The following is a 23,480-nucleotide window of genomic DNA, read 5'->3' on the forward strand; positions in this document are numbered from 1 at the left end:
GCTCCCTGGAATGACGGACAGGGTGACAAGTCTGTGCTCAGTGAAGTGACACCTTTTGAAAAGCTAGAAAGATCACTGTATAAATAGTTAAAACATTGCCTTGATCGACACAGTCCTTAATGCATACAAAGGCTAATAAAAAGACACATCTGTGTTTTTTATTCGGTAACATAAATAAGCGGTATTTATCCGCTAATTAGCATTTCAGTAATTAGAAGTCAAAGGAAATGGCAGATTAAAAGTTTAACAGTTATCCATGTGTTAGAAATCTATTTTAGTTTCTATGTAATATCATTATTTATTCAACTAACACCAGACTTCCATATTTGATGCTTACGATAACCCTTAAGAAAATAAAAGTACTGCTGACAGCGTTCTCCTGGGAGAAGGGAAGGCTCAAACGAGTTAATCAACAGTCCAACAGGGCCTTCGTGAAGTGCACAGAGGTTCAACACAGGGAAGTTAGGATTGAACAGCAGGGGTTCAAATCCTACCTCTGGCACTTACTAGCTTCATATTCTTAGAGAAGTCATTTCATCTCTCCAAGCCAAATGCACTCCATGCCATGCTTTTATACAGAGAATTGTACTGAAACAGAATGACCCTCATTCACTTATGTCACATCTCAGGGCTACTCTGGCCCTACAGCAGCAGAACTGAGTAGCTGCAACAGAAACCAGGGGCCACAAAACCTAAATCACTTATCACCTGGCCCTTTTCAAGGAAGCTTCCTCCATCCCTGCGCTGATCCTCCTCGAGCCTACCCATCCCATCTCAAGAGTCCTTGAGAAAGATGTTTAAGCAGAAGGCCTGTGCCTGAGGAATGTTCAAGCACTGGTGATGACAAGGAGGACGGGCAGAGGAAGAGGAGGGTGGGGCGGCAGTTCAACAGGGGGAGAGGACAGGAGAGTCACAGGGAGCACTGAAGCAACCTAGTCAAGGATGGCACCCGGGCACCCGGGCACCGAGCCCACCACGGACAATTTTGGGGATGCTCACAGGCAAGCACGTTAAAGCCTCCATTGGCAGAATCTGAAAAGCATGCAGTCAGATATTGAAAAGCAAATATTCCTTCTGAGTTTTGACTTTTTTTTTTAAGTCCTGCAGCCCAAATACAGATACATGATTTTATTTCTGACAAAGATCTGCCCACAGACTGACAGCAAGATGTTACTTTTATTCTGTGCATCTTACAAAAGAGGACCACACCCAGGGACATGTACAAGGACACTTCTAAGTCAAAACAGAAAATAAATTCTCAAATCCATGGAGATGCTTCAAAAAAGTGGGGAACCTCTTTGTAGAGAGATCTGGGTCTGCTCATCTTCTGAACCCCATCCGTCAGAGACAGCATCACTATTTTAGGTGCGGCTGACAGGAAAGCTATGATGAATGGACCAAAAACAAGCACCTCAGAGCAAAAATAAAACCAGCAGCAGGCTTGAAAGGCCACAGCGACTAGCAAGTGAAATTCCATCCTCCACAAGGTCGGCCAAACAGAGAGGCCACAGAGGAGAATGGGCTTCTTTTACCAAAAAAAGTTCTTAGGGTGACCAACCTCAAAGCCAGAGATCCCATAATCCTGCTAAAATCTAAAAAAAATTCTGAGCAAGTCATCAAATAAGACCTGGTTATAAATGCGCCTGTTGAATTAAATATGAGGCTATTTCAGGTACAAAGTCCAATGCCCGAAGGAATTGAAAACAGTATGACATCTGGAGAGCCTAGCCCTAGAAACTCTGAACACTGTTAAGAGATAGCATTTGACCTTGACCCTGAATGGTTTGCCTTACTTGTGTTTATTCAAACAACAACAACAACAAAAATCCATCCCCTTACAAATAATTCTCTGTTAACAAACTGGCCTCCAGGTAATTCTGTAAGCCACATGTGTTCACTTTGCCCATCAAAATCTTCAAAACCGACTCACACAGGAAATACTTAACAGAAGGAAGAGAGCCCAGAAGCAGGGACAGCAACAGAAAAGGGAGAGGGAGGTGACAACGGGCCCAGGTGGAAGACACAGCACACCAAGGGATGGCAGGGAGGTCAGGCTGCTGGGGCGGACCTGGTGGAAGCAAAAAGTCAACGAGACCACCGGGGCAAGACCATGTGAGACCCTTCTTCTAGAACTTAGGGATCGTAGACTCATTTCTGAGAGGGAAAAGGAATTACAAGAGGGCTGTGAGCAGAGAAGTGATATGAAAGATACCTGACACTCTCTGACTGTGACGCTCTCCCACCATGAGATGAAACAGAACACGGTCCACGGCACAGACTTTTAGGAGGATGACATAACTAACATTATACTTGCCCGATCCAGAGCCTGGCACAAAGCTGGGTCTCAAGACAAGTCCCCCTCTCTTCTCCATTGTTAAGGAGAAGGGGCAAAGGGAGAAGCCTTAAGTAGAACAGGAGATCTTAAGCACAGGGGTAAACCTAGCCAATCCTACTTGTTAAACCACAGCTACAGGACAGCCACAGAAGAAGGGAACCACATCCAGCACCTCACGCTCTAGGCTGCCAGGGGAGAAAGGTCGTCAGCCCAGCGTGGCCGCAGGGGCTAAAACTCCTGGTAGAAGACAGACCACAAGTTTGTGCTCAAACTCTATAACCCTCCCCCAACCCCCAGGCTCAGGTGGGAACTCACCGATGGACCTCACGGATCCCTGGGCTTCCGTCACCATCAAAGGGCCAGAAGAGTGTGTTTGTGCTACACCAACTCAATTCTGAGTTCCTTAAGGTAAAGCCTAGGTCCCCCACCAACCTGACAGAGGATGAGTGCTTAAGGAATCCGAGGGAGGTAGGGAGGGAGGGAGGGCTGCAGAGAGATGGAGAAGGGGTAGGGGTAGAGAGCTCAGACTGTTAGCGAGTTAGAGAGATCACATAAAGGCCCCATTTCTGTCACTTCCCAAAATGACCTCAATCCCCTATTTTTAATAGGAAGATGAGTCACAAAAAGATCAAGTGAATAATGGATGGAAAGAGCTTAGTGTATGGTTCATAAAAGGCAATGAACTGTGAACGCTATTATTATTATAAAACAAAAAGGAGAGAAAGAAGAGAAGGGGAAAGACTCATGCTCTGGAAAGGTCACCAACTTCAGCCCCACTATCTACGCACAGCCTCTTATAACTAACCAGCTACCCAGCAGGGACCCACTTCCCTTGGCTTTTTGCTCCCATCAATTACCCATTTAACCATTCTCACTTCAGGCAACCAAGTCAGCTCAACGGGAGCCAATGGTATGTCTCCATATGCAGTCACTCCATGGCCATGGAGGAGGGCTGCCGGCTGCGGGAGGCAGGGGGTACGAGGCCATGCCAGGCACCCGGCGGGGGTGCCATCCACGCCTGCTGCTGCTGGATCACAAGAGACAAGAAAACCCTGTGCAGCTCCAGAAGGAACTTTGGGGGCCATCTGGTACAGCTTCCTTCCCAAGTCCTGGGTAACCTGACTACTCCCGGCTCAAAGGCTGATGTCCTACCCAGACAGCAGGCCTGAATCTCCTGTTAAATCCTTCTGTGATCTCAGGCCCTAGCACTACTGTGATCTTTCTTCCACGCAAACACAGGTCTCCACTAGGAAGAAGGAGCAACCAGTCCCAAAGAGGGGGAAACTGCGTAAGCGTTAATTTCTACAGAAAGGAGCTATGCTTACTTCTCTCTCCTAACTCCTCCAGAGGAAATGCTCCCCCTTTTTTCCTTCTGGTTTTCAGCCTCAGCCCCAACTCCACACCTGCCTGGACAGGGAGGGTCAGAAGCCTTCCAGTTCCCAGCCAACACCAAGTGCTACTCTAGGAAGTTACAGTTAAGGAATACAATCATGGTCAAGTTCAAGTAGAAGTGTGTGTTACCGGGGACACAATGAAGTGCACATCACCATGTGCATCAAGCCCGGGGAAAGGGAAGTACGGGTGTTTAACAGGAAAATGATTATCGGTGACAGTAACTGGAGGCAGCGTCCCTAAAGAGTGGACCGAGCAAAGTCAGCCCATTACTGGGTGCAGTGGGAAGGGCACTGCGTGGATTCCCCACCCCACACAGAAGCAGGCACAGAGGAGTTCCCTGGTTCATTTATAAAACTGTCCCACCAGAGGCTTCCCATCATAAAAGTTGAAGATTATACCTATGAACAAACCAGAGAGTCTCTGACGGGCACAGGGAGCCTGCATCAGCACTGACTGGACTCAGCAGACCCCTTATGGCAACAGTCCCTGATAACAAGATGTCAGCGCCTCTTGAACAACTGCCGAATCTTGGCACTTCCTAGAAGAGGCCGGCCAAAGCAGGCAGACACTAACCCCAGTACCACACCCAGGCCCTCTGTGGCTGCCCCGGCTACACGGCCACTGGAGGAAAGACATTTCATCCTCGGGGCAAAGGGCTTGGAAATCTGGCTCCAGGGGCAGAAGGCGCACACGCAGCAAAGCAGGAGAACCCAGTGAGGAGGCAAACAGGCTCTGGCCTGCTCACAGAGTGGAAGCAGCTTGTCGCCACCTGCCCTGTCAGCAGGGGGGTGCCCGAGTCCAAAACAGGATGATTTCATTATGATCAGATACGAAGCCATCTGTATGAGGACAAAGTGAGCCCCTGCCCCACCGACTCCACAGCTGAGAGTAACAGTCAGGGAACGATGCACAGTCCATACAAACTGGAGCACTGGGTAGAGACTGCCCGAGTTTGAACCTTGGCTTCACCACCTACTAGTCTTCTGTTTTGGACGGAGACCTTGAGCACTGAGTTTTCTCAGCTATAAAATGGGGCTAATAACTGTACTTTTTTCACATGATTTTTAGAGAATAAAATGAGATGATTGAACCACGTAGCTCTCTAACCGGTAGCTACTATTACTATTTCTGTTACCATCACTATTGTTGTGGTGGTTGACATGATGGAGCTGAGAATAGACGCTGAATGACAGCATTCTAAGTGACACTGTTTTCGACCCCATGGATACCCTGACTGTATACAGGAAGCAACTCCCCAGTTTGCATCTGATGAACACACCGACACCCCCACTGACCAGCAATGATGACCCCAGGTCATTCTGAGCATGCAGCGCTGGAGGGACCAAAGCTGGAGGGCACGGTTTCAGGATGGGCGAACGAGGGGACAACTGTGCCTGTGTGACAGCGACATGCCAACATGGACAGCCCATCTAAGACACCGAAGTCTCACAAGAGACCTTCAGGCGGCAGGACCACTGAAAGCGCTTGGAGGGCAACGTGGGAGAGCAATGTGGGAAGAATGAAAACCAGACACTACACATGACAAGGAGCTGGACCCCGTGGTCTGCCCTGCCTCCTGCCGAGTATATTCTGATCTGTCGTTTCCTCTCAATTTCCAAAGCACAGATGTTGAAGCGAAGACCTTAAAATGCCTGGGTTGCTGAACACTCCGGGTGGCTGTTGAACCAGATTTAAAGATGGCGATGGCAGCCAGAAAATTACAGCTACGAGGTGAAAAATAAAGAGCTGAAACAAATTCAGTTCACCACGGAAAGCTGAACTTGATAGTTTATTACAAAAAGATCAAGTGACAAGCAAATGACTCTGGTTTCCTCATCCCCCTGGGGTCTGCCTTAATTCTCCCAGAATCCCTGAAACACTCAGTTTAGCTGCTTTGCTTACAATTAAGCAGCATTAGAAGATTGGGAACCTCCACACCCGGCAATCAGGGTTCAGGGCCAGCACGATCCATTGACCAACCCAGCAGGCATAAATGGACATCTTTAGAGATCATTGTCACAAGGCAAAGTCCCCATGATGCTGTGACTATTAGGGCACTTTGTCTCCTGGGCTACTGAATGCAACCCTGCGTGAAAAACATAAAAGCATGAAATGACAGACTAGGCCTTAATTACGGGGCAGGAAGAACTCTACCACCCCAGGTAGCATTCACTGACCATTATCAATGACAGGTGCACAGGGATATTACAGGGACTGTTTGGTTTCACTCTCATAATAATCTCATGCAGTAAGTAACTTTATTATCCCCAATTTACAGATGAGAAGAACTGGAGATTCAAAGACATTAAGTGACTTGCCTAACGTTCCATAACTTAGGAGCGGGTAAGATCTAGGATTGGGACCCAGAGCCACTTGGCTCTACTGATACTTTCCTTAACCAGCAGGATCCTAACCCCGGGCAACCTGTTCAGTGAGCTCTGCTAAATATGTAAGGCAACCCCGAGGTTCATTTCAGATAACACTCTTACTGATGAGATGTCCCTCTTCTAGTCAAAGTGGGAAAATGTTGAATTGCACGCTCACAACACAAGCAAAGCCAGCCGTTTCTTTTTCCAGTTTAAATGACATGTTCAGAATTTAATAACCACCTGAGGACAGGGGGACCTCATTCAGGGCTTGCAAAGAGCAGGAGGGAGCAGAGCCCTGTCTTAGGAACCCAGAGGCATGTGGCTCAAGGTCACATGAGGACTCTTGAGCCCCAAGAAAGAATGCTGGGAAAAACCACCTTACACCGCAAATAAGCAGAGAAGATAAAGGGAATGTGGAACATCCTTCACCCATCACACGTTCCTACCCGCAGACACTTGTCACTCCAGAGGAACGCCCTGAAGGACAGCCTGAGATGGCCAAGAATTAAGTTGATGCTATTGGGACTTGCAGCTAAACACACACTCTGATTTGGTCCCAAAGCTTAAGCAATAAAATTCCCACTAGATTTGTTTCTCCTGCGTATTATTTTGAAAATGTTCAAACATACAACAAAGTTAGAAGAATTTTAGAGTGAACATCTATATGCTTTTACTGACATCACCGACACGGGCGTCATACAGGTGAGGCAGGACAGGGGTGAAGGAAGGTGATTCCACAGCCCGCCGACTTCTTCCTCAGAGTGTGAAGCCCCCCGCCCGCCTGGCACCAGCAACTCGACGAGACGGGCTCCTTTCAGCAGGGGCACTTGCTGAGTCTCCAAGAGGAACTCCAGGCAACCGCACTGTCTCATCAACCTCTCCTCAGAAAAAGGCACCAGGTCTCCTATACTTTCTACCCACAGAGCTGACCAACTCCTAAAACTGAAGGGGAGATGACTAGATGGGGGTCATCTAGTGAAATCTAATCTTTTATCTTACTTACACTTGAGGCAATTAAGTCTCTGAGAGGTTAAATGCCATGCCAAGGATCACATACTAGGAATTCGGAACTTTTTGATAAGACACCTCGAGTCTTTGCAGAAAAACCCTGACTGCGCTGATGGCAAACAGAAACTAAGAACACAGGAGGGAAATTTCCTGGCAAGAGATTTTTATGAGCAGGCCTAGAAAACGAAGTCCAGATGAGTAAAAGGTAACTGTATTCTGCCGCTCTCTTAAGTCTGGGAAACACCCACATCACCAATAACCTTCCAATACTAACTAGGGTTCCTTGGCCAAGGTCAAAGGAGACCATTATTCTAGGTGACAATAAAAAAAAAGTCCCGATACATTTATTCCATGATGATACAACTTCAAAGGATAAGAACCTTTACCCCTTCAGCCTCTGCTTATATCGGAACTTAATCCTGCCCCTGTAGGATTCTTTTAATCTAATTTCACAACTCGTAATGCATGTCTAAACCAGCAGTGCGCACCAACCACCGGGGTACAGGGCAGAAATTTAGACAGCGTGGAGAAACCCACCGGCATCGGCGCGCACTGACTGCCCTACTGCAGCGAAGACCGCCGAGGAGGGCCCCAGCCCCCAGAAGGAACTCCAAGCTGATGAGTCTGCCAGCACACGTCTTCCCTCTGCCGCCTCTAATTAGCACCACTCTGGGCCTTCCTGTAAGGCTTGTGAAAACCACCACCACTGATCGGGGCTCACCCAGAGCTGAAAATTACTTTGCCAATAGCAGAAAACAATACTTTCCGCATAAACAACAACAAAGACAAGCCTCTTTGGTGGCCCCTGCATCGATGTCTTTTACATGGAGCATTTCTCCAAGCTCTGAAGACAAAGGACAGGACTCCACGAACAGCAAAAGGAAGCCAGCATCTTCTGCCCTCAGGGCTTCTTCCTACACGGGTTATCTCTGATCTGGGTCTTTATGGGGTTTTGTTTTCAGGCTGCCAGTTTGACAAAAGCTACAAGGAGTGATGTCTGTGCCTTTTTTTTTTTTTTTTTTTTTTTGACTGAAAAGAAAGCTACTTGGTGGAAACTCTGGAGAATGACCACTACAGCAAATAACCTGTCTTTGACATCTTATGTCACTGAAACTATCATTATAAAACCTGGTTTCCTAAACGACCATCTGAAAATAACAGTCCATATTTTTTTTAATTGGTAATAAAAGGAAACCACTTATTGATATATTCAACAATTTGGATGATTCACTAGAAAAGCAGACTGAGTGGAAAAAGCCAATTCCAAAAGGTTATTGTAGGGTTCCATTCATCAAACATTTTGAAATGACAAAATTTTAGAAATGGAAGCTAGATCAGTGGTTGCCAGGGACGGGTGGGAGGCTGGGAGGAGGGTGGGTGTGGTTATAAAAGGGCAACATGAGGGATCCTTGGGGGGGGGAGACTACTGACTGTGGTGCTGGATACATGAACCTACACAGGTGATAAAATTATATGGAACTTGATACGCACATGTGTTAATGTGGATGCACGCACGTGCACACACATGCAAATGGGTACAAGAAAACCAGGGAAATCTGAGTGTGACAGGTGGATTCTATCAGTGTCAACATCCTGGTTGTGATATAGTCTACTTCTGCAAAATGTTACCAATGGAAGAAACTAGGAAAAGTGTACAACTCCAAGTGAAACATCAGTTATCTCAAAAATCTTCATTTTATAAAATCAGCTACACTTCTATGTCCTAGGGGAAAAAGTCATTTCCTGCCCCTAATGGCAGGGAAGGAATCATCTAAGAGTCTATGACAGCTGAAAAGGACAAAACCAACTGTCAACAAGATAAAATATAATGATTGAGGGCCACCTTAACATTTAGGGAAAGGATTTCCTTCTCAGTCCACCACAAATAGTCAACGACTTCAACTTAACATCATACCTTGAGGCAGAACTTTTCATCCTGAAATGTACATAAAATGCTTCCTCCTCTGTATCTCAACATCTTTGGTAACATGAAAAAGCAATCGTGCATGACTTTATGGACTGATGCACAAACTGAAATCCTTCAGTGTTTTTCCAGAGTTTATTAAACTTTAAAAGAAAACGCTAGTTAACAAATTATGTGTTCTATGGATCAAAACTGAGGACAAAAGACGAGGAGAGCTCTTGCTAAGTTCAAGCCATTAGTTCTTTCAACTATTCAGTATGCCTGTCATTCACCAGCCTTTCCATTTTTAAGTTTTCTTGCTTATTTTGAAAGGTCTTGACCAGGTCAGTGGTTGACAAACCAAACTCCTCAGGGCCCAGCAGTCATCACTACGGACCGCCTGCCACAGCCTCAAGAAAGCAGCTCTCCTTTTATCAGTTGTGTACACGGCCCCCATATACTTTTGTTTGAACAAATTTTTCCACACCTAAAAGAAGGAGAAAAAGGGGGACCAGTAAGGGAAGAAGTAAGACTGCATTTCATGATGACTCTGGTTTTCCCCTGCTGTGAAATCCCATGATTTTAGATAAAGGGTAAGTTAAAATCAGACCTGGATTTGAATCTTAGCTCTGTGGTTTAGTAACACTGTGACATGAGCTACTTAATAATCCTCCTTGGGACTCAACTTCCTCATTCGTACACAAAAATATTATCCAAATTACAGTGAGACAATGTCCCTAAGGTGTTAATGCCCAGCACATAGTAGGTATACAATAAATGATCAAAAGTACTCTGAGAATGAAGAATCCAGGCATCTTTAAGTATTTTAAAACATTAACGTTAGGGATCTATATTCAATTTTTTGTGATGAGCTATAATGGATTAGAATCTGAAAAAATACATATGTATGTATGTATAATTGAATCGCTTTGCTGTATACATGAAACTAACATTGTAAATTGGCATATCAATAAAAATAAGAATTTTAAAATGAATTTTAAATAGAATTACTGTGAAAAAGAAGACTATCATTCTTTTTGAGAATCTCTACTAAACCTTTAGTCCACTCCAAGTTTTTTAAAAAACAACCATATATAAGCAAGTTATATAGATACAACCATAAAAACCTAAATATTCATCAGAAAGTTTTTTGGCTCTACCTTCTAACATTTTCATCACAACATGCACACATAAAACACTGGAAGTGATGTATACTACAACAAGAAAAGAAAAGGAGTCTTTATTCTTAAAACTACTTGTGGACAGTTTAATAAAAGGAGCTTGTAATAGACTAGTGTATCATGCAAGATATAGGCACCATGGTTATAATCTTTAAAATTCAATCTATAGTATTCTCTGATTACACAGGAAGGCAAATAATTAAAAGTCGAGGAAATCTTACTCGTAAACTAGGCACTGGGCCTGCCACGGGCTCAACTCCCCCCACTGGCATCTCATGACGTGTTCTCAACAGAACCCACATAGAATAACAGTGAGCTTCTTAACTGAAGTACTAATAGTGAGTAAACATTCACTTACCTGTTCCAAAAATTACACATGGAACACCGAACAACCTAGGAAAGGGTAAAAAAAAAAGTCTTTTTCTGTACTGCACTGGGAAAATAACTGACACATCAAAGTTAATCTGGTTTATTCCCACGATGATAAAATCTTTTTTTTTTATTATAAATACTGCATTATTATAGGTTGGTTTTGTCCCACTTAGCGGCAAATTTGTGCTCGTTTTTAAGAATAAAACTGGCTGGAGAAGCACTGTTCAGGGAGAATAACCTTTTATAAGAAATAAGATAAAAGGAGTTGGTAATATTGCTAATAAAAATGGACTGAAATACATTCCCTCCTAAAGCCCTTCTGCGCCCGCCTCCTGCAGCGGCTTCTGGTAGTAGTGTGCCACCTATTGTTGCAAAAGGAGCTGCATTTGTGGTTTTCCTATTCAGTACTACAGGGAAGCCAAGCATCCTACTGTCTTTTTCAAGTTAATGAGTGTTTACTTTGCTTCATGCTTCCCTGTCACTTCCAACACCTGAAATACAAATGGGCTACAGAGAAAATAACCTTTTAAAAAATGCATTACAACCCATTTAGAGCAAGCATCAGTTTAACCCAGTGAATATCCTACAGGGTGATTTTTGCCCCTGAGGTATCTGTCAATGTCTGAAGAAATTCAGTTGTCAAAACGGAGGTGTGGGGGTAACGGCTTTTAGTGGGTAGAGGCCAGCAGTGCACGGGATACCCCCTCACAAGGAAGAATTATCCCGTCCTAATGTCCAGAGGGCTGCAGCTGAGGCAGCCAGGTTTAACTAAAACCAGTGTCATTTCTTCCAAAGGCAGGAGAAAGCCATCTCTGATTGCAGAAAAAAAAAATTAATAAATAAAGAAGCCAATGGCACAATACCAACACCCAACAGCAATATACTAATTAAAAGTGGCTAAAATATTAGGAACTGTACCAGTCTTCTCAAGATTAGGATAAGGATACCAGTAACAGATCCCATGAGCAACTTATAATTCAACCACTTAAAAAATAATTAAAACAAATATTGGCCAACAAGTCTGAAAGCCTTGCAACACATAAAACCTCAATCTGCCTTTGTGATCGGTCCCCCAAGCTGACTCTTGCAACCCTTAGAGTATAGTAATTCTCCAGCCATACTCAAGAATCATCACTGTCAGTGTGGTACGCTGGGGCACAGGCAGCACACACCACACTTTGTCATCTCCCCTCTTCCATTCATGGCAGGCATCACAATCAATCAAAATCTCAGCATCCTTCTCACCTGGTGCTCCACTGCATGGAACTGGCATGGGAGATGGTATCTATCTGGCATCCATAATGTGACCGGATTTTAGGAGGAGTGGGTTCAAGCCTTGCCTTGGCCACGGGAGAGCTGTATGAACTTAAGAAAGTCACTTAAGCACTCTGGGTCCCTTTCCTTCAGTTATGTATCATATATTAAGGGATCTTTAAAGGGTCTTTTAATTCTAACTCTAAACAAGATGTTACAACAGAGCATTTCTGGAGTAATGAGGTATCTGTACTTCAATAGCAGAACTGCTCAATACTAAATGATTGAGGCTATGGGGAGAGAGCGAGGAAGAAAGATTAGACACACACAGGACTGTGAGAGCAGAATGAAAACTGGCCAGAAAAAGAAATGGCCAACAAAAGAAGGGCATTTATCTTTCAAAATTAAGGATAAATAAAGCCGCAATAGTAGAGAAAATACATTGGAATTAGATTAAGACCTTGATTTGAGTAAACATGTCATAGGACAGTAACGCATCTGTGACGTAACAGGAACGATTTAACCTCTGAGGTTCAGTGTCCTCAAAGGGCTGTCCTACCTGATCAGCCCTCCTCATGAGACTATCTCTAGATTAACTGCTAGATCTTGACAGAGCCACCAAGAGCAGCATGACTGAGTAATTTATGGACTATCCACGCTACAAAATTATTACAGACCTGCAAAGGAAATGAGTTAAAGCTGTTTGCACTGATCTGGAGAGATGTTCATAAAGTATATATTTTTTTAAAAAAGCTAGTTGCAGACGGATATGTATACTGTAATCCCGTATTTATAAGCAATAACAAAATGAATCAAAGATATGTGAATACATACGTGTGCAGGTAATAAGAAAGAAGGGTGAAGGATACATCCCAAAATGTTTAGCATCCAGGCTGGGGTGGTAAAACAGGAGAGGGAGAAAGAATGAAACTGTGGGTTAGTCTGCGGACTTCATTTCAGCATGCCTTGTTCTTTTGGCTAGTTCTTATGCTACAGCTTAAAAAGATAAATCTTTAGCATTTTAGAATACTTTCAACAACTCCTGGTCTTAAAAAGGAAATTAGAGGTTGCCAGGAGCTGGAGGGGAGCGTGACACGGAGAGTGACTGCTTAATGGGAACGGAGTTTCCTTCTGGGGCGATGAAAAAGTTCTGGAACTAGGTAATGGTGCTGACTGCATCCCACTGCCAGCGTACTAAGTGCTGCTGAATGGGACAATTTCAAATGGTTAAGATGGTCACTTGTATGTTACATGTATTTTACAATTAAAAAAAATTATCTCAGTGTTCTATGTAAGTAGAGCGATTACTACCATCACTAACACCCCCACCAGCAGATGGTGAAGCAACAGAGGAAACAGCAAAGGGCGGGGAGGAAAGGAGCTCTGAGAGCTCTTCCAGGGGTTGGCAGAAGCAGGAACTGAGGCAAGCCCAGAGGGATACGTAGACATTTGCTTCTCCCTAACTCAAGAGAAACCCAACCCCAGGTTGCACAACACTCTAATGTCCAACCAGTGTCTCTCCCTAAACTTCCTTGGTTTAATGCCTGTCAGCCCCTCCCAAGGTCCTTCAGAACCCCCAGCCAGGCTGTGTTCACACAGGCTGAGGCTCTCAGCCTCAGCAAGCTTCCTCTCGTGAGACCTGAAGCATTGTTAAAACCAAGAACAGGAGAAATAAAGGAAATTATAATAATTATGTGCGTGCTTTACTTTAAAAAGGTCTACCTCATCATATTATTTTATATCCCTGAGTAAAACATTACAGAACTACAGGGTCTATTTTAACATAACTTTTAAAAAGCTATTTCAAACTGAGTTTGGAAGTTTTAAAAGGAAAACCAAAATATAGAAAGTAAAATTCTTATAAGACTCCCAAGTAGCCAGAGAATTCTAGAACATACTCTGCAAACCAGCAGGCCTGGACAAGAGTCCTGTTGTTTTAGGAGGATCCGAGACCATCTCCATCAACGCCATGAAAGCAGAGAGGGGATTAATTACAAAAGGCTGAACATGGAAGTTGCAGCAAGATGATCACAAAATCTGTGGTTCTCAGAGAACCGCTTGGGGGGAAGTCCTACAGTAAAACAACAAACAAATAAATTAAAAAGTGGGGGAGAAGAGATGAATTACAAAAAGAGTCCAGCTGTCCGGTGGTGAAAGCTTTATATCCTACCCTCCCTCTAGGTGCTCATGGCTTAATGCAGGAGCAGAGAGCTTAGCAGTCTTGTTTAGGGCCCTAAACATGGGTCTGGGCAAAAACACACAAGGAAACCCTTGTTATCAAACATGAGGACCCTACAGCAACTGCGCTCTCCTTCCCATGCAATGAAAGCAAGAGAAAACAAAATCACGGTCATCTCTAAAAAGATTTCACACCTTTATAAACCAGCAGCTCTCCAGCTTTGCTAGAAAAATAAATGCAAATATCTGATTCCGTCAGCAAACGGGAGGTGGGGGAGAAGATTAACAACTGGGATTTTGAATCTTAATTTCAAAAGTGTGCAATACGCCTAAAGGCAGATATACTTACAGCTATTTTTGGAAACCAGAAATTTAACATATCCGTCTCCACTGCTTGGTCAGCATTCTCTTTCACTATACACCCACCTCATAGGCTTCAGGGTACGTGGTTCTCCAAAGAGTGATGCTCTTACATGACGGCCGGTTTAAGCCTCAGGTAAGTACTGCCAACTCAAAATGCGCATGTTACAGGAAAAGACCTGTTTACGTCTTACCAGTGTCTTCCCACTACAACAGTGCAAGGCCTGTTCTAGTGGCTCCTGATAAGCCTTCAAACTGCTGATACATATATAGACACATATAAATATACATATATATATTTAAAAAAAAGGACAGTAGTATAGTCTTCCTAATAGAGCAAGCTAAGAAACACACACACATACACACACATATTCAGAAGGCACAGACCTTAAGAGAAAAAAAAAATCTCAGTGTCTAGAAATGGAGCAAAGGGTCGAGGCAAGGGGAAAAACATACAGAGAGGACAGAGGGATGTCTTTATAGACGCCCCTCATTAAGTCCTCACAACAGACTGAAGTAGGTGAAGCCAGACCATTTTATAGACGAGACCACCAAAATGAAACAACCCACCTTGGAGGGGCTTAAGGAAAACAAAACAAAGGGGCAGGGGGCTTCCTGGCTCCCGTAACTGAAATGTTGGGGGTACACCTTGGGAATGTGTGTATAGCTCCGCTGACAGCGCTCAGAGGCCCCCATCACAACACACTCATGCTCTCTTCAGTTTTCGACTGCTGGCTTTCCTCCCCAGAAGGCCTTCCTCTCTCGAGGACCCACTAGTAGCTCTGATTATGTTCCTATTAAGCACAGAAACCTCAGCATAGAAAGGGCTATGGGTCACAGCAGTTTAAAGCACAGTACAGAACTGAGTCTCCTTAGATGGGCCTGGCTGGGCATGTGTCCACCTCTGTGATCTAGTCACAGTAATCCGAAGACCCTGAATGCCCAGGCCTGGGTCACATACCCATTCCTGGAACCCAGAGAGGAAACAGAGCTCGCCCCAGAATGCACCAGCTTGATGGAGAAAAGGAATAAGAGCACAGTTACTTTCCCAAAGCCTTCTAGTCAGTTTACAACGTTGTGTCAGCTTCTCGTGTCCAGCATGATGTTCCAATCATACACGTACAGACATGTATTCCTTTGCATATTCTTTCTCGTTATAGGTTACTACAAGGTACTGAATATAGTTCCCTGTGCTAGACAGGAGGATCTTGTTGATTATCTATTTTATATTTAGTAGTTAGTATCTGCACATATCGCACTCCCAATTTATCACCTCCCACCCCCTTTCCCCTCTGGTAATCTTAAGTTTGTCCTCTATGTCTGTGAGTCTGTCTCTGTTTTGTAAATAAGTTCATTCATGTCATTATTTAAAAAAATACTCTATACGTAAGTGATATCTTATGGCATTTTTTCTTCCTCTTTCTGGCTTATTTCACTTAGTATGACAGGGGGAGGGTATGGCTCTACCGACAGAGAACATGCTTAGGATGCATGAAGTCCTGGGTTCAACCCTCAGTATCTCCACTAAAATAAGTAAACCACTTAATATGACAATCTCCAGGTCCATCCATGTTGCTGCAAATTGCATTTTTTATTTTTTATGGCTGAGTAGTATTCCGATGTAAATACATACCACAACTTTTCTACCCAGTCATTTGTCAATGGACATTTAGGTTGTTTCCATGCACTGGATATTTTAAGTAGTACTCCTATGAACATTGGGATGCATGTATCTTTTCAAATTACAGTTTCTTCCAGATATATGCCCAGGAATGGGATTGCTGGGTCACATGGTAATTCTATTTTTAGTTTTTTAAGGAATTCCATACCGTTTTCCTTAATGCTGCACCAAACTCCCAAAGCATTTTTATAGAAGGGCATTCCTGATATCCTACATTAGTTATCAACTGCTGTGTAACAAAAGCCACCCCCTCACCAACTCACTAGCTTAAAACATCAGTAAGCATTTACTATCTATAGGTCAGCATCTAGCAAGGGCTGAGCTGGCTGGTTCTGGCTCGGGGTTTCTAATGAGGATGCAGTCACGATGTCAGCTGGGCCTGCATTCACCTGCGGCCTAACCTGGACTACAGGATCCAACCCCAAAGTGGTTCCTTACATGGCTGGCAAAGGGGTGCTGGGTGTTGGTGGAACTCTCACCTCTTCTCCAGTGGCCCCTGATACAGGGGCCAGCTTGCTCCATAGGGAACACCAAGTGAGACCAAGGCAGGAGCCACAAAGCCTTTCCAGCCTGATCTTACAAGGGACAGACTAGTGAACAAAACATACGGAAGTCGGTGTCCTTGTACAGCCTCCTCTCTGCTGTGCGGAACAGATATTGAGTAAGACAAGTGGATAAAATAACTTAAATAGTGCTATGTTCTAAGGAGAAAAAGTTAAAGCAGAAATATGAGAAAATTGAAATTTGAGAGAAAGTGTGTGCCAGCCTTAAAATGGTTCCCAGTGATCCCCACTCCCTGGTATTCACAGCCTTTTTTAGCCTTTTCTGGTTTGTGTGATCAGCAGACTATGGCAGAGGGGACAGTATGCGACTTCTATGAGAAGTCTTAGGATGCCTGAAGGTCACGAAGATGAACTGAAGGTCATCACCACACCTCCTGGGACTTGGCATCAGTGCTCATTTGGTTCATCTCCTAAGAACTCATCCCAATTACAACATCACTGAAGCTAGAGGCTGACAGTATGAGACTATGTTTCTTAAAAACTGTTTAGGAAAGAAAAATCAGAATTGTGTAAGTGGATGTGTCTAAACAGAGACGTGCATCTCAGCATCAGATCTGGTTTTTAAACAGTTATCCCAGGTACTGGGCCCATCTTACAATCACTGTGCAGCAACATGAAAGATAAACCACCACGACAGACTCAAGAAAAGTCAACAGAATCCTCATGACAATTTTAGAACTGACCATAAAAAGAGGAAGCTGGAACTCTTGGAAAAGCACGGTGAACAACATGCAAAAATGCTTCCTTTTCAAAGATTACATTTCCAGAAGGGTGGCGGCAGAGAGAGGAAAGTAATATCTAGTATTGTCTTTAAATATCTTAGAGAGAAGGCTCTAACACAGATGTTAAACTCTAAAATTGAGTCCCGAAATCATCAGCAATCTGTTCCCATCAACCAAAAATACAGCCTCAATTGTATCGATACTATATTTGTTATTAAGTATTGCATAACAGATTATCCCAAAATTTAGTGGTTTGAAACCACTAACATTTATTACATCACAATTTCTGAGTGTCAGCCAATCTAGACAAGCACAATCATAAAACATGAAAAAATTATGTACCATTAGCAGACGTGCACCAATTTAAAATGACTGTGTTTAAACCACACCTTCTAATTTTTAATTTTAAAATTGTGCCATCAAAGGCAGAAGAGAAAAAAAACAAAACTGAGTATGCTAGCCATACCAGAACTTCAATCAGAATACTTTTTCTGTCATTATAAATAAGGAACCACAAACCTATCAAGAAGAGTCTAATTAAATTCCAGGCTTCCTAATGCCAATTTTCAGACATTTAAAAATTCAAATGTGTTTTATATGTACTTCACCATAGTCCAATTCTATGAAAATAGATACTTAATTCAAACGAGCTCCCCCACCATACGAGTAAACAAGTATTAGATGTGAAAACCAAATTTTGAAGATGCTAGGTATTGATAAAGTAAGTTATGAAATATACCAGTCAATTTATTCAGGGGCAACAGGTACTGTGTGTTTTCTGGTCACCAACCATCTATGTTCCACTGCCTTCTCTCCGAACAGCTGAATCTCCTTTTGTGTTACTCTGTTTTCCCAACTTGGTCTTGAGGGGCCATTCAAGCAAGGTATACACCTTCTCTTCCACTAGGCCTCTCAGGCAATCAAGAGACTTTCGGACACAGACGGTGCAAAGACGTTTGGAGCAGATTCATCCTAGAATTGAATTCTTTTTGAGCTTTTAGCTTTCCTAGAATTTTCACCCCACCCCACCCCGCCCATCTCTCTGCAACAAAGTCCATCTTTCTTTAAAGTATAGCCAGAGTAGACTACTGTTGTTTGCCAACATTGACTGATACAATATAATTTTATATTACTTTTGGACTCAGTGGTGTCGCCATTTAGCAGACGTGCACCAGTCAGAGCACTCCGCTATCAGTGAGCAAGCAGAAGAGACAGGTACTGTTAGCACTCTGAGAAGCCCACCTAGCATGGCCCTGAGATCAAAGATGCAGTCAGCTGTTAGAAACCTAGTAGCAGGTACCCACAGGAGCTTCCTTTATCAAACACATCCCAGGGAAGCAAAACTGAGACCTACCTTTACATTCACCCTACTTCATACAAAGGCACGCTTTGCTTTGCAAAAAGAGCACTGAAAATTTGCTTAAAAGATGGTGCTGTCATCTTTGCAGTGTCTACTAAAATTTTAAATGTGCCTCCCATAAACAATAGCACATGTGTGCAAGGAAGCCAGTAGACAGATGTTCAGTCAAGTATCTTTCTTAATTACAATTAAATGGAAACAATCTAAACATCTAGTAACAGAGAAGCAAATAAACAACCAGGGAATAGCCACAGTAAGAAAATATCTGGGCAGCACTTTAAAACATGAAGCAAATACATACGAACTAATGTGGACAACATGTGACCAGCACAAATAGGGCAAACAGTTCATCTTTAAAAGCATAGTATTTATACACACGTATGCACACACACAGAATCATACATACTACACCTTCTATATTTAAAGATAAAAGAGCAAGGAAATTACTTCCTAAAGGGATATGAAGATACTCATATACCACAATAAAAGTAAAGTAGTCGTATTCACAAAACTGCTGATAGCTTTTATTTGAGAGGAAGGAAAAAAAAGGGTGGGGGCCCAGGATTAGGGAACAAACTGAGGGATGAGGTTTGTAGAAACCATTCCCATTTTTTACCAGCAGAATATAACCAGGTACTGCTTACAATAATTGAAAATTAATCATAAAAATATAGTAAGCCTAGAAAAGTTCAATTCAGCTATCGGAACTTTGCAGCAACAGACCCAAAGAATAAAAGGAGTTTGAACTGTCATGGAAAGATGACTCCAGGCACAAAAACTGGAATTAGCTAGTTAAGCGCCCCCATCCCTCTGGATCTGCCGTGGGTCCACCTGGCCCATGGTCTGTGAAGAGTTTTGACCACTGCACAGTAACAACAACAAAAGAAAAACAATGTCTAAATACAGCTGCTTTTTGACTGCTCTGTAAACTTCCCTCACACATCATGGTCTCCTATTTCATCAAGTTCATCCATTCTCTTCAATAACAGTAAGAAGCCCCTGGGCTTCAGGTAGCCTCAGTACATCGCATTCTCATCACTTATGCTAGAGTCTCTATTCCCCAGAGAAAGCTTTCAAACCGTTTAAACCGGATAGAGCTCTTTTTCCTCAACTATCCATATCTTTCCACTGCGTTTCCAATGTATAAAATAAAGCCCTGTGAAAGGATTCGCGAATTCCCCATGCCTCAGGTTCCAATGCTTTATTCAGGTAAGAAACGTGTAAATCAAACCAGCCACCACTATGCTGACTTGAAAGCACTAATTGTGCCAGTGGTTTTCTAAAGAATGTTATCTATTTCCATCCTGTACAAATTTAGGAGAAGCTGTGGTTTCCTGTTCCAGGGTGTTGTCCAAAAACGACTCCACAGAAGTCTGCAAAAATAGTCCTTGGCGTTTTGTTTCAAGAGGGATACTTGGAGGGTTTCCCACTGAGAAAGGAAATGGGCTTGTCCCAACTGCAAAAGGCCCCACATACTCCAAAGACTGCAAGAGCAAACGTAATTTTGGTTCTAACAATGTTTAATGAAACTGCTGTTTCACAAGCTCCCTGGGAGGAGGCCTGCGCTGTGATGTTGGGTAAGCTTCATGCTGACGGCCAGCAAGTTGATCTGTCCGGACACTTCCCAAAACCTCACTTTCCTCGTCTCTGTTACAAAATGGTCATTAGCGTTACACCTGCCTCTTTAAACGATGAATGATGAGGGGTTAAAATGAATGCCTTGAGCTGAGCAGGATGCCTGGCACACGGCAGGACACAATGATTATATATAACATACATACACACAAATAGACACAGAAAAAGAGTATTTTATTTTCACAGGGTATCAGAGTATAAAACAACTCAAGAAACAGTACACTGAGCTGTTTAAAGAAAGGATAGTCCTTCTGTTCAATATTCATTATAGCAATGACTCCAACTTAACAAAACAATGAGTCAAAATAGTCTGAAGTAACAATTCTAATATGAAAAGATAAAATAATTTTTTCAAGATATAAGTTGCTATAAAAGGTATACTCAAGACACTCTAATGTATAACTCCACGTTCAAAAGAACATCCTTAACTTGAAAAGGTAAAAAATGCAAACATTCCTCAGCATCTTCCCTTTAATTCTCTGGAGGCCAAGTCTGCCAACAGCGGCATTCCAGGGCCCAAAGGAGCAGCTGGGAGGTCGGGCACAAAAACTGTTTTCTCTTGACCAAGGACCTTAAAGAGCCCTCCCAGCATTCAAGGTATAATCTCTTGAAAAGACGGCATAGACTGCAGAAAGGATGGTGACTTCACGCCATCAGAGGTCACAACCACCATCAGCAAATTCAGCTTCCCTCCCAGAGGAGGGGCAGACCCAAGGGGAAGTTTTCACCTCTGCTCCAGGCCTGGGAGGTTTTTTTGCTGCCAGCCCCGTGCCCAAGACAGGTTGTCAGGAAGCCGTTCTCCAGCCAACGAGGAACGAGGAACAGCTCTGTGACCCTTCCACATGGTGAAGCAGTTACAAAACTACAGCAATGAACCCTCATCTGTCTATTTGCAGCTCATGGGGTGGGGGATGGAGACAAGGGCCAAGAGTCTCCCGAACACTTCTATATAGTCTGAAGAAGAAAACAAGGGGGAAAAGCAAAGCTGGATACAAAGGGAAGCTCTATATATAGAATGTAATTATGTAAGAGTTTAACCAGGGAAACAGAATCAGAAATTCATCCTGCACAGAAGACAAGGCGGTCTTGGCCGCTTTCTCCATCTCCTCCAGAACAGGAAGTCCCCTTCAATACTTGGCGGTCTGATCAGCACGGATTTAAGGCAGTGCTCTTTTTCTTTTTTAACTTTTAAATCGCTTATGTGTTTTGCCCTGGATTTCAGGACAAAGAACATACTTCATATAACTCGTTCAACCTTTTGTATTGTTTCTTTTTTTTAAGCTTAAACTACAGGCAGCCTGGAATCCCCTGAAGAGTACTGCCCAACAGGGCTTTCTTAAATGAGAGCAGATGTCAGTATCTTCACCATCCAATACAGTTGGCACTAGCCACACATGGCTAATCTCAGACATGGCTAGTCACACCGAATGTATTCCTTGGCTAGGGCTGCGTAACAAAGTATCACAAAGTAGTGGCTTAAAAACCTGAAGTTTACTGCTTCATGATTCTGGAAGCTAGAAGTCCAAAATCAAGACTTGAGCAGGGTTGATTTCCTCTGAGGGCTGTAAGGAGAATCATCCCATGCCTTTCTCCTAGGGTCTGGTGGTTTGTAGGCAATCTCTGGCATGTCTTGGCTAGTGGAAGCAGCACCCTCACCTCTTCATGTTCACATGGCACCCTCCCTGTGTGTGTATCTGTGTCCAAATTTCCCCTTTTTGTAAGGAAGTTAGTCACACTGGATTAGGGACTCATCCTACTCCAGTGCAACATCTTAACCAATTACACGTGCAAAGACTACTTCCAAATAAGATTACATTCTGAGTGGTTGGGGGTTAGGACCCCAACACAGCATTAGGTGAGAATACAGTTCAAATCAAAAGACTGAGGATCTTATTTTGTATTTTATTTCATTCTAACTGGTTTGAATTTAAGTGGCCACATGGAGCTAGCTGTATTGCACAGCACAGCCCTCAAGTACTTTCTCTCCTTCACTGTACTCATTTCCCAAGGGTTTACTGTATCCTGGGCACTGTGTGAAGCTCCACACACAAGTACCATTACCACCAGTTACACAAGGAGGAAGCCTAAGTTCAGAGAGGGTAAGGACATGTACTTTGTTCAAGGTCAAAGAGCCTGTAAATCAGGACTTGACTCAGCATGTGGCGTTTTCTTACTCCAGAGCCTATTCCTTGTGCTGATCCAGCAGCTGCTTCCACTGCAATTTAACTTCTGAAACTGTCCTGGGACATGAGACAGTCACATGGATGATTACATTTCTAGCTGCCTCTTATGGGAAGATAATTCATCACTCAGATATTAATTGCTATTATGAGGATTAATTACTTGCTTTTGTAGCTGTGGTCGTAACAATGTAACAATAATTATCTCTTAAACAGTACATGTATAAATAAAATACAGCAATTCAAAATTTTACAGCTTTTATCAGATGTTAGACACTGAAGGGACTGCTCTATACGGACATCCTTCAGTGTTGACATTAACCTCAAACTGAGGCTTTCAAAGGTTAAGCGATTTGCTTCAGGTTCCAGACCAAATGAATGGTACTCAACTCACATCTGCCAGGATTCCAAAACCCTCTCCCTGAAGCACTCTGCCATATAATTTCGTATGACTTACTCATACATATGCTTATGTACCAATAAAAATAATGGAAAATGCTACATTATATGATGTGGAGTCTTTCACAGCTTCCAAAGGGGTTCAGCTTGCAAAGAGCCTATGCCACTTAACGTAGAGAATCAAAACACTCTTTTCTAATCTCTACAACACACAGCCTCATGCCCAGAGTGTTCCTTGAAGATACTTCTGGCGAGAAAGGTTTAGCTCAAGTAATGGTTTTGCATGGGAGTTTAAGGATGAAGTATATGATTTAAAGAAACGACATCATGGCTTTTCAAGGGGAAAATTGAAACATCATTTCAAGTCCCCAGATAATAAGATCAATAGACAACTTTCCAGTGGAGGCATTCGCCTCTGACTGACTAAAGCAATAGGCTCCACAGTCTGCCTCAAGATGCCACCCCACAGTTTAATTGTCCTCACTGTTAGGTTTTTTGTCTGCATCTGCAGTCTAAAATTCTTTCCATAAAGTTTAAACCTGGTAGCCACAAGCTGCTCTCTCAAATAATCACCATCTCTCAGTG

At 43.2% G+C, this 23,480-nt stretch overlaps 1 protein-coding gene and 1 long non-coding RNA gene across 2 annotated transcripts in view; both read right to left on the reverse strand.

Annotated features, from left to right (window-relative positions):
* The window catches only part of PTPRG (protein tyrosine phosphatase receptor type G), a 654,052-nt gene that overhangs the window by 396,931 nt on the left and 233,641 nt on the right, over window positions 1-23,480 (reverse strand).
* Window positions 8,112-12,353, reverse strand: LOC116657104. Its single transcript, XR_004312079.1, has 3 exons — window positions 11,809-12,353; window positions 10,550-10,584; window positions 8,112-9,497 (listed from the first exon to the last, which is right to left on the reverse strand). It is a non-coding gene; the product is annotated as an uncharacterized LOC116657104 (long non-coding RNA).

Source organism: Camelus ferus, chromosome 17 (genome assembly GCF_009834535.1).
Source record: "Camelus ferus isolate YT-003-E chromosome 17, BCGSAC_Cfer_1.0, whole genome shotgun sequence".
NCBI classification, from domain to species: domain Eukaryota; kingdom Metazoa; phylum Chordata; class Mammalia; order Artiodactyla; family Camelidae; genus Camelus; species Camelus ferus.